The sequence below is a fragment of the Anser anser genome (assembly GCF_964211835.1).
Source record: "Anser anser genome assembly, chromosome: 5".
NCBI classification, from domain to species: domain Eukaryota; kingdom Metazoa; phylum Chordata; class Aves; order Anseriformes; family Anatidae; genus Anser; species Anser anser.
This window is the reverse complement of record NC_139725.1, coordinates 47,225,199-47,238,355: the sequence shown is the minus strand read 5'-3', so window position 1 is coordinate 47,238,355 and position 13,157 is coordinate 47,225,199.

Sequence of the window (13,157 nt, the reverse complement as noted above, 5' to 3'; positions counted from 1 at the left end):
AAAAGAGAAGGGAGAGATTTAAATGTGTGAAATTTTAATAGAGTTTCCCAGTGTAGCAATTGTACATTATGTCATCTTGGATAAATTTTGACTGAATTAGCTTTTGCAGAATGCCCACCAGACCTGCTTCCACAGGCTGTTTTGCCATCTGCACTATTAAAACATCCCCATTAAGTGTGCCCAGGGTCTAATCTTTTGCAACTGATTACAAATTGTCCATAATGCACAGCCTAAAATAGAATTGCTGAAATTAATTTTTAAAAATTAAACTTGCAAATTCATTATATCATAAACAAAAGGATATATCTAGTTATAATAATTTTAATCTGGAAAGAGTGAAGATCAACCTAGTCACAGACAATAATAATAAAGATTAGATACTAAAAAATACTATCATTTGCCTCAGGGGTGTTCAGGAAAGTTTTAATGTGTTTATACTGCAAGTCTGACAGAAGCTCTTGCATTTCTCTGCAAGTCTGGTTGGAAAACCCCACTGTATTCAAGTACTGACCTCTCACTTGATTTAAATGATGCACTCTCAATAGACTAAACAAAAATGACTGACAAAACGGATTTGTAAACCAAATATTTGCCCTTCTAGATATCTGGAAGGGGAAAAGATTTACTATTTTCCTATATCATCCTAAACAATGGTCTTGTTATAAAATAATCTTTCTCACTTTTGTCTCTGAAAAAGGGAAAAAAATAGTAAGGGCAAGCCTAGAAGGTAATACCTGGAAACTGGAGCTATACTGGAGCTCTGTGATTCTTACCTTCTCCCTGTTCAGGCAAGTTGTGTATATCTTGCCCTGCACTTCAGTTTCGGCCTCAGTTATCCATACCTATCTCATGGTATGGTTGCTGTATTAAGACAGAGGGTGATAGTCACGCTGAGCCTTGAGTCAAGGTCAGCATTGTAGCATTTAAAAGTCAGCAAGTTAATGGGTTTCTAGGATACATGTCTATCAATCTACCATTAATGATATATTTCCTGTTTTGGGATCCTTTCTGCATCAATAATACAGGCTACCATGGGAATTCTTCCTTTGCTTAGTTTCTATTTAAAAGTAAGTGGGAGAAGGATGGAGAGGGGAAAAAAAAAAAAAAAAAGGAATAGTTCAGGCATTTTTGAATATCAGAGCTGTGTAAAACCATGAAGACAGTTGTAAGTCTTGACTTGAACTGGTATTCCCATGATTCCAAGCCTCATTTTGTCAAGGCTGAAACCTAAAAGACAATGGATGTCCTTTAGTTTGAACTCCTAGTGCTGTCAAGCTTGAGGTTTCCCCTGCAATGCAATTTACATAGTGAGAATGCACCAAGACACAGCAGCTGGGAGCTCTAGCCTCTCACATTCCCACTGCAAAAGAAAATGGGCATATGCTGTCATGGTTTGACAGCAGGTTTTTAGAACTGAAACACTTCAATAGAATTCAGACATTCAATAGAATGCCTACAAATTATGCTTTTGGTTGCAGAAAATGTTTCATCTGAAAATTACTGATTCCATTTCTAGCATGCTGACGGAAATGGCATTTTCTGATGACAGCCCTAGTGTCTACCCTGTGGAGTCATATCCTATATGCCATATTCTTCTGCACTTTTTCTACCCTCTGTGTCCCTCTTTGTTCCCGGAAATGTCTCAAAAGTTGAACAATAGAACATTTCTATCCTAGAAAAAAAAAAAAAGTAAGAAAAAGCACTGTATTCAGATTTATAAGGTGAAAAGTCTTAGTATTACTAAAACTATTCTTACTAAAGCTATTCTTGAAAGGGTAAAGAGAAAGAAGATCCCTTCCAACACTGAAATAAACATTATTGCACTCCTCTGATGAATCCATCTGGATTCTCAGGCTATTGATACTCCTTGAAACATCCATTACTTGAATGTCATGGAGCTGGGAATTGTGACTGGCACATCAGACTCTAGACTCTTGGTTCTTGTAGAAAAACTTCAGAACTCCAGACTACTTTTTCTTTTATGACCTAATAGCAGCAATTAAGAATGCTTGAGATATACATAAGTATGCCCTCATCTAACCCTCAAATGGCTGTCACCATTCTATTGTAAGTGAATAGTGCATTGATCAGCATGTGCCTTATTACCTTGTGCATGCAAAGACATTGTAGTGGTTTATTTCCTCTTTTACACTTCGTACACCACATCTATCAAGAAGAAATATGGTCTAGGCAGTTCAGAAGGCAAAAGAAACTGTTTCAGCAATAGGGGAATGACTCAACAGGGAAATGACACAGGGAGAATTCAATGTATATCTCTTCAGAAGGATGCAGACAGATAACTGCTCGCTCATTCAGAAGCACTAGGTGTGGCAGCTCTTAGCTCTCTCTCTGATCTTGTACTCAGTCTAAACAGCAGCTAAGAATAATGTTGCCAAATAAGGCAATGCATTTAAAAAGTTCAAATAAACATCTGCATCATGCAGCTGCCTTTCCATCAGTGAGGTCTAAAGACCAGTGAGGGAGTTTATTCAGTACACTAAACACTCCTTGAAGTAGTTGGACGTCAACTTGTTTTCAATGACTTAATGGACAGAGAAAGAATCCAGTTCAGGCTAGCATAAGGCAGAACTTTATTTATTTATTTATTTAATAAATACCCACCACATCTGATGTATTCACATCATATCATCATCCACAAGGCAAAATAATTGTACATTTTCCAAAACAGACCAGCAGCAAGAGCACAAGGGAAGGGGGATGCTGGAGTTTGGGATAAGGCTAGAGTGTGAACAATGCTCAGGATAACTGATCTCTCTGGATTCTCTAATTCCAGTTCATGCTGAGACTCTGAAGAGATTTTTCACTTCTGTTAGGATAAATACTTAGACTGTCAATAGGGGAATGCTAAAAAGAAGCAGAGGAAAGCAAGCAAGTGGAGGCCACAACATGCTGATTCACACTTCAAAAAATCCATGTTGACCCTGGCAAATCCAGAAGCAGCAGTAGAGTTTTTCTGTGGCTTCTCTGAAGAGAAGTGAAATAAAGTCCTCTTTTGCATCTATTGCCTGGACATGCCTCAGAGCTGGGCCTTTCCCAGGGCTGCTGAAAGCCTTCTAATCCTGGTTTCCACCTGCTCCAGCACATCATACTTTGCAGCTCAGCACGACTCTATCTTTAGCCTCTCAGCAGTGGTACATTTTGGGCAAAAGAGGATTAGGCAGGCTAGCACAGATTTAAGTGCAGCCTGCAACTAGCCACAGATGTATTATCAGCATAAGCTCTCAATATTGACAAGAACATAAAACATGATTGTTGCTTTGCCCTATTTCTGATTAATTGGTTTCTGTTAAACATGAAGGAAGAATGTTTATAGATAAATAACAGTGATATTCTCTGCAATAAAACATCATTATACCATGCTTGTATAATTTAGCATTTGTTTTAACAAAAGGAACTGAGCCTTATAAAGAAACATGAGGGAAAAGATGACTTGGCTGAAGAAAATGCGCCACACCAAACATTACTAATACAATGTCGAAGTGACATATCTCTGACAAATCTAGATGGTTAAATCAAAGAGTGGCCAGGGGGAACTTTTAATACTGATTTGGATATAGCTTCTATTTGTATTTTATTATATAAATCATTTCTCTGTAAAATCACAGTATTTTACATCATTAGATATTCTTGTACAGTTTCTTCATTGTGGAGTTATAGCAATTTTACTCTTTTAATCCCCTGAAGACTTGAAGGGGTGTTGAGATTTAGTAATGTTTTGTATGAATCCTGAAGAGCAGATGTTTTAGACTGGAAATACTATTTTTACTGTGACGCTACTCATGCAACTGTCTTTGCTTTCTGTGAGGATGAGGTTCCTGATATAAGATTCTCTACTCTTTTGAAATGTTCTTCCTCTTTTGGAAGTGAGATGTGTCCTTGCTCTGAACTTGGGTTTGGCAGAGTATTACCATGTACCTGGGACTTCAGCCAGAAAAGCATGAAGATGTAGGGAGGGACAAGGGAAAAAATGGGCTGGCCTGAGGGAGAGGTTAGCAGACTGTGGCCAAGGGTTACAGAAACTCAAAGTATAAAATCTTCACTGAAGCTCAGTTCTAGAAAAATTAAAAGTGTTTTAGGGGACGGTTCTTTTGACCCATAACAGTGTTCAGATGGAGATATGCTGAGCTGAACTCCTAGTCCTTGCACACAGCAGAACTCCACTGATAGTATCGGGAGTCTCATAGGGGTAAAATTGGAATTCTTATTTTTTCCACTTTTTCCACTCACTATTTCCACTTTTTTCTTCAGACTTGCAAGGTGAAAATCAATTATTATTTGAGGTGACGTTTTTAGTGCACATTCTATGGTCAGGTTTGAGATGTCTCTCTTTTTTTTTTCTTCTTCTAATTTTTGAAGAAAATCCATATATATATCTGTTGTGGATCTGTCAGATAAAAGAGGAAAAACTTTTATGTTCTGAAACAAATTCTCACTTATGGTGTTAACCCCATCCAAAACCAGACTGATTTTAAATAATTACTTTGTAATGAGGAGGCAGCTTTTCATAGTCTGAGGAGAGATGGGATTGAAAGAAGGTATGCACATCTGTTTACAAATCATAATTTATCAATATGAACTATGATGCTATCTGTGTTTCTTTAGGCAGCTATGACAAAGTCAGTTATCTGTAACAAGCACAAAAGAGTTAGGAATGAGGAAAGCACTCAAAAGTTTTGTTTTAATACATTTTTTTTTCAGGTGACTAAACCTTTCAGCAATCATACTTCAGTTTCTGCTTAATCTGCATTTAACTCCTGTATGATAGTAAATAATAAATCCTTTTAACTCCTGTTTCCATTCCCGATAGAAAATACTTCATTTAGGAAGAAAAAAAAGAAATTAAACTGTGAAGCCTGAGTTACCAAAGAAGACAGACCAGATAGATTACCTACAATTCCTGTCTGCCTGTAAAATCTGTACATTTTAAGGTGGGTTATTCACTGTCCCAAAGTAACCTTGATTTTTAAGAATAAGTGCTCAGAGCTGCACACACTTGGTATTCAATGTGCAGCAATCACTGTGTATGAACATAAGCCACATAATTACATATGCACTTGTCCCCTAGGCACACAAAAACTGTCATGACATTTGCGAGAATTATTTTTACTGAAATAACCCTTGCCTTTGGAGGAACCAAGATTGTAAGCAGACATGCATTTTCTCTGCCCAGAAGAGCAACCAGAGCAGGAAAATGGGGCGTGACACCAACTCTTTGGCCTCCATGTGCAAATGTTATTGTCAAACCCTCATGAGTAAGTCATTATTTGCATGACTCAATAAAAAATTTAGTTGTTGCTTGAAGCAGTGTGTTTTGTGTTGTGAGACCTTCAGGGTAAATAATCCAGGATAATCCAGAGTAAATTCTGTGTAGAGTTGCCTTATTTCCTTCCCTTGTTCAACTCTGTCTAAACCCCATGCTGAAAAGCTTGTCAGAATTGTCTGATTTATAAATTGCTGTAATTGCTGGTGTGACAAAGCAGCTCTTCATCCTCTGAGAGTTCAAATGTTGTCCATCTATAACAGGCAGTCATTTTTTACATGTACAAGATCTGGAATATATTTAGCAAAACATAGTTTACCAATTTGTGTAAATATGTGTAGTGGCATACTGATTCCTTCTCTTAAATTAGAGACTAGGTATTCATGTGAATGCTGTTGGCAATAGTAATCATTTTCTGAATGTTTGATGACCTTTATCAAGTCACAGGTATAGTGGATGCCTCCAGTAGTACAAACATTCTTCACAGCACTCAAACTCCTTTTTCTAATGCTAAGATACCCACCTAGTTCCTCATGAGCCTCTTCATATGAGTATGAGACTTAAGTTAAAGCAGAAGGCTTGTTTGGATGGATATTAACCTCATCATCATCATCTCTCTGCTGTACCTCTAAGTATAAGGAGAAGGAGTGAGAGAGTTGGTCTTCATTAAAGAGCACTCAACTCTTCTTCTCACCTTTCTTGTCCTAACATACATTTTCAACTTTGTTTATAATCACATGCAATTTCTGCACATGATTTGAAAACAGAATCAAATCTCTCCTTTCAGATGCATTCATCCATCCATCCCTTCAAAGTGATGTCACTGATTTCATTATCAACCAACACAGTAACAAAATGCGTATCTTTTTTGATCATATTTGTAACATCTTTTTCAAGAAGGAAGCTGTTGATGGTCTATATAACAGAGAAACTGAAACTGGATACCCACCAAAATCTTTCTTAGAACAAAGTTTTAAAAACTTGTGGAAAAAATAATTATGGTAAAGGTATCTGTTAACTATGAATAGACAATAAAATTGTTTTCCAAACGTATAGTGCCCCTTCAAATCAGCAAAGAGCTGTTTGCATATAGTTTTGGATGAAAAATTTGGTCATAATTCTTGAGACCTCAGAAGAAAGCAGAATAATTTTGTACATTAGTCTTTAACTTTCTGGGAATAATTGTGAAAAGAGTAAGTTTGGAAATTCAAAGCATGTTCTTTGGTGGCTGATGATTTTATTTACTGATGGAAGAACAGCTTAAAATTTGTTGTTGTTTATTTTTTTAACATAGAATCTTTTTTTACACCTATAAAGTTTTAAAACTGCTCACAGAAATGTTAAGGTTACCGAACAAAGAGTTTATTAAACTTTATTAATCTGCTGGTCAAAACAGATGATGACTTCGAATTTGTAGCTCATATAAAATCATATTCTGAGAGCTAAATGAAAGAGAAATATATCTGAAACTATGCATTATTTTTCATTATTTCATACAAAATATTTTATATATGAATACATATATTCAGACATGCATAAATATATACAAAATTATATATACACATATATGGTGTATCACTCTGTATGCATATATGTGAAATGAGAAAATAATCATAAAAGAAAAACTAAGAGAAGAATCCTCAGTGTCTGAAAATTATCATTGATGTTAAAGAAACTGTATTACAACATATCAGATGAGAACCTAGTCTGTACAATTCATTAAGACAACCTTTCAGACATATTTCTGCATTCAGGAAGATGCTTACTCATGTATTCAACTTACATCAAGATTAATGTAAAAAAGGTGCTGAACTGGAACCCATCAAAATGTATATTCTCTGTCTAAATTTACAATTGAAGAACAACATACGTGCAAAAGTTATACTTCATTGCTTTCCCAAAAATGCTGAATTTAGAATTTAAACATTTTGTCAGTAAAAGCTGAAGTTCAGAGAGAAACAGCCTAGAATAAATAACAGACTGTGTTAATGGTGACATTCTCATTTAGTAATGGAGTATGAAGCAGAAATCCCTGAAGTTTGCATCCACATAGCATAAGAAACACAGACATGACATCAATATGCTAAAAAGAAATAAAATCTCTGACGCTGTCCATGCTGAGCTTCCAAGAGGACTTATACAGAAAGATGTAATTGGATCTCCTGTTAGGATTCTTAAGAATTTGCCTTTAAATACTTATTTATTTATTTATTTATATCCTCCATGTATCTATCTACAACTTCATCTATATAGCTAGACCTACAGCTTTCTTACAGTGAACTTTGTAAAAGTGTCAAAAATATGTTATAGGAAAATGTCTTTGCTTTCAGTACATTCTGTGTTATATACTGGAAAGATCAAGCAATACATCACAGAAAATATTTTATTCAAAACTTATAGAGTGCAACAGAGACGCAAACAGTTATATTACAATTCTCACTAGGCGCTGGGACCACATATTTCTAAATATTTCTGCTTTAAACTGAAATATTCCAGTGTGGGAGCATTCACAGAACGAACATGCACACATAAAATAATCATTAACATCTTAATCCATAAAATAAAATAGATCCATAAACCCCAGATATTTGAAACACTTTCTCAGTTAGTCATCAATACTCACTGGAAGAAATGATCTGACAGAAAAAAAAAAGAAGACTGGCCTGTATATTTTTTAATATTCCCCCACCCATCCCGGTTCTGCCTGAAATTTTGATTCAAATCTCTTTTATCTAACTGAAGTGACACATACACAGCTCAGAACTGGACTGACACATAACTTCAGTCGCTTTAACTGAGTGCAAATTCCGTATGTTTCCATTATAGTTAATGGAGAGAGATGGACACTCTGAACTTGTAATTCAGGTTCAAGATGAATTGTTTATTATTTTCTACTGACTACAAGAGGAATATAGATTTAGTAAATTTAAGTGTCTCTTTTAGATACTCAAAGCAAGGCTTCATAAATCTCAACAAAATGCTACTGGTGTATATGAATGAGGGGATACATGCTTGCTTATACTTTATGTTTTGTTGATGTAGAAGAAACACAAATGAACTCTGAGCACTGGTCTTTTCCAGCCTTTATGAAATGTATTTTGATACTGAAATACCTTGCTTTTAGCTGAAGTTATTTGTCATTTATATCCTCACTTGTACTTTCTAATGATCTTAGGGAGTTTATTTTTTTATTAGCAAAACCTTTGCCACTCTACTTCAAATCTTTAAATGAGTAGCAATAGCTTACATATATTAAAAGCATGTACAGCTATCCACCCTAGAAGAAAAATGATTGCTTTAACATACTAAAACAAACAAATAAGTCCTTGTTTGACATAACCACCCCAAAAACTTGCTGGAAACTGACGCATGATATGACAAGTGGTTTATTTTTCATACCCGTCTCTTTTTTTGCGTTTGTATATTCAAGTTATGGTACTTGATATTAAATTGCACACAGTCTAAAACACACAGCTCCATGGGCTGTAATGATCTGTCACTGCTTTGCCCAGACTGAAGTAAACATCGTACATGTGGTACTCATTTCACATAAATTTCAGTTTCTGATGGGTGGTTACTGTCACTCGTTCAAGATAACAAACACAAAATTATGGGAGAGCAATGTGGTGCAAGTAGCCTGGAAGTTATCCACAGAGCACGTCTTTTATATCTCAAGTTGTAATCCAGCTCACAAGAATGCCTTTCATGTATGAAGAAAGAGGTTATTATCCTATCAGTAGACAATCTGTTAATAACAAACATCAGGGGAGAGCAATTCATTTGCCCTGACAGCTTTGTTGAACAGGCTTAGAAACTGTTCTGAATAGTGGAATACGTTAAGAAAAAGATGTTATTTATGGCAGAAGACAGGAAAGGGAGCTTTCCTCTTGGAATTTAGGGAACTTCAGCCAGCCAAAACATAGCAAAATTTCCAAAATACATTTGCAAGATTAATGAAAGACAGACCTCTGTATTTTCACCTCAGATTTAAAGGTGAAGGCCGTGTCATTTGGTGACACATTTTTCAAGGAACAATATTGAAAAGCTGTCAATTTTACTCATATATATTAAGTAACCTTTTGGGTCCAAAATTGTAAGCAGATATGAGACAATATGAAATGCTGTTCATTTTATTGTTCTGACCTCTGATTTAATTTTGTTTAAATATTGTTATCTGAATAACTCCTTTTATTCAGTTTACACTTCTGTATGCTCTGGCCTTATCTGGCCTTTCTCAAGAAATGTTATGGAATAGGATAAGCAGGCAACCTACTCATGCCTATGTGTGGGCCTAAAGGTGTAGTCTGTTGACATAGTGAACCATCAGACTTACTGTATGCACTTGCTGTATTTTATATTATTTTTGCATTTTACATTGTAATTGTATTTTATATTTATGTTTTATAAATATTGATATTACATATGTAGTCTAATATTGAAGGATATTTTTATTACTGAATATCCGTCTCACTGATTATGGCCATGTAGCACTATCAATTCCACTTAAAACTAATAAAACAAGAAATAAAAATGAAAATATAATTGGTTAAAAGCATGTATGCTGGCCACTATTTGGTACCTTAAGAAATGTTTGCACAGACATGGACATGTATCTTAACAATTCAGAAATTCAAAGTATCTGATTGTATGTATTTTACACAGTGGGATTTGCAGTATATGATAGATTTGCAACAGGTTCTTTACAGCTTTACCACTAAAGTTCTAAAAGTGTCCAGCAAGGTATACTGTGTGCTCCTTCAATCAGTTCTTGAAAAACAAGGAGGTTCTTGTTTTAAGAGCTTACATACTTCATAAATAATACTACTGGAAACGGAGGTAGAGAATTCTTTCCTTCCCTTCCTCTCCCTCCCCATCGGTGCTAAATCTGTGAATAAAATCCAGGTTTCCCCACTGTCTGGTGTATTCATTACTTTCCACTTACTGAAGCTGCTGCCCCATGGTGGTGCAGTTACAGGTGGATGTCAGAGGTGCTGCTTGGCAGGGCAGGAGCTGAGTAGCTACATAGACACTGGGTTCTGACAGCTGCTCGGAAAATACATGTATCAAGGATGATGAGCACAGAGTAGACATTATCAAGTTGTGTACACACTTCAAATTAATAGCAGTAAAATCCCACTGTTGAATCTGACTTTACTTGGTTCCCTGTTTCATTCCTGTTTTTCCCTTCCCTAAGGCTTTGGAATGAGCCTTTGGTATTTTTCTAGGAATATATACCTCCCACCTGCTATTTTACAAGAGTGAAATTATAACACCTGCAACAAGCCTTTAGTGAAAAGGGGCTTAGCAATTTTTTCACTATTATGTTGTAAGATATAGTGACTGCCCTTGTTATGTGTGTTCTAAATTCATGTGACATATTTTCAAAGAAATAAAGTGAGAAAACAAACAAACAAACAAACAAAAAAAAGTAACTTTTAGTTTTCCATTTGTGAAACAAACATTACTGTCCTTAATAGAAGAGAGAATTCAGCAATCCAATTAAAGTATTATTGATCTTTTATGGTCATTACACAGTGAGCAGATTGACTATGGGCTATTTTCATTATAATTATTTATTAACATCTCATGGTTATACATTTTTTTAAATGAACTTGCCAGCTGATTAAAAAGTGCTGAACCTGTAGGCTGAAAGTCAATTATTTATGTAAAAAAGATGTGTACAAGCAGAAAATCACTATTTTCATTTTATAAGTGGAAACTTTTTCTCTAAGGATCCAACACTTCCTCTCTACAGGACTAACAGTGGGAGAACATGTGAGGTAATTCGTTCAAAAAAACCCCAAACACACACAAACAACTGTTGTAGGTTTTTGTTAGGTATAGGTTTGCATAGACACCAGATAGCATAATTAAGTTAATTACTATTGGATCTGGAATTCTGACGTGTCGATCAAACTATGAATTTCCCCACTCTAAATTGCATTAGTGTCCTTCAACCTACTCAGAAGAGAGATGGAAATCCATGGTAAAGAAAGCATTATCTCTGGAGTGATAGCCAAACTAAATCACAAAGGTTGAACTAGTTGGGAAGCTCCATTTTGCATCTGTTATTGCTGATCTGATGGGTGGGGGAGGAGTGGATGGAGGATTTAAAGGTTAATGTTTTCCTATCCCAATGGCATTTTTTGTTATCAGTCTTGTATCTTCAGGATTAACAGTTCGTTCATATTAGACACATGGATGCGTTATTGTCCAAATTTCTATCAAGTCTCTCATACAACCTGAAAGGAAAGCCACAAATGCACTCAAAAATTCACTTTCCTTATGAATTGGCTGACTAAAAGACAGTTACATTCACGTATGTGGTAAAGATTAAAGATCCCAAGGTCTGAAGACCACAAATGCCTTGACCACAGGTACATTTTTAATTGCACGTGAACCTCTGCTTAAAATAACAGTGCTTATTCTTTAGCTCAGATAATTAGGAAAAAGGAAACTTCTCATATACATTAAGTATAAGAAAGTATCCACCACAAGCTCATTCATTTTTTTTTCCTTCTCATTTCAACTTAAGTGGCTTTTAAGTGTGCTTTCTACATATTCATGATATTTCTGTAAGGGTGAGAATATACTGAATCCCCTGATTTAAATGAAGAAATAGAAAGTAGAGAGATTTGCAAATGCATACAGTAGCAAGTGGGTGGAGTTCAGTGAGATTCTGCATTAACACAGAATCAAATGTGCTTCTAAGGGAAAACTCCCTTTGTTTTATCCAGCTCCCTGAGATTGTTATTCCGGTGTTCCATTGGACATGATTCACTTACTGCAGCAATTCTTTTCTGATCTTACTGCCATATTAGCATTGTGGAGATCAGCCATGTAATACACACCACTTTTGAGCTCCTGGCCATGTATTGCAAACGAATGTTCCCTTTTAAATTGCAAGTGCTCAGTGTGACATTCTCTCAACCAAGACATGCACAGAAGTTGGAAAATCCATTTGGAAAGTGATGTGACAAAGCAATTTTGGATCAGAGAGACTAATAGTAGTGGCATTTAATTCAAGAGAGATGTATGGGATTCTGCCAAAGTGGCAGAGTCATTCTGACAGCTGCCTGGCTTTCCCATTTTGTGACTACTTCTTGTGTATTTACATTCTCTACATGCTCCAGAGAGACAAACCAATCTTTGCGACACCATTGCAAGAGAGATAAAAGTTACTGTCTCTGGTATAAAACATATATGAGGAAACTGAGACTGATAAATCATGATTAGCTCAAATCCTCATACTGAATCAAACACAAAGTTGGATAAAGAAAGAGTTATCAAACATTACTATGCTTCATCTCATTTTAAGTTTGGAATTTTTTTTTCATTCTTTTAAACACAAACATAAATAAAAAAAAATAAATGAATAAAAACATCGAGGACAAAAATATTCAGAATAGATTTTTTTTTCAGAGAGCTTCTCATGCTAAGCTATATGCACACACATGTACATATGTAAAGCCCGCAGTATTAAACTGTTTTGGAATGCACTAACAGTATCTTGCCTTTTCTCTAATGATTTTCATCTGAGAAGATCCTGAAGAACCTTAAAAAATGTTGAATGTACAAAGCTCTGCTGATAACCAACCAACATCAAATATGCCTGTATAAGAATGAGGAAGGGAGAAAGTTGTGCCAAAGACAGAAGAACAAAAATCCTTGTTTTTAAAAGTTTAAAAATGAGTTCATTCCAGAGAATGCACACTAGATTTTATTTTCTCTCAATATTTCATCAAGGAGATGATCTCTTTGACCACAGTAAAACTGGAGAGATCAATGTGGAGAAAAGTAGCTAGAACCTACTCCACGTGTCGCCAGGAAATACCAGCAGCTAAGACATATTATAAGATTTTGTTTTCCCTTTCAC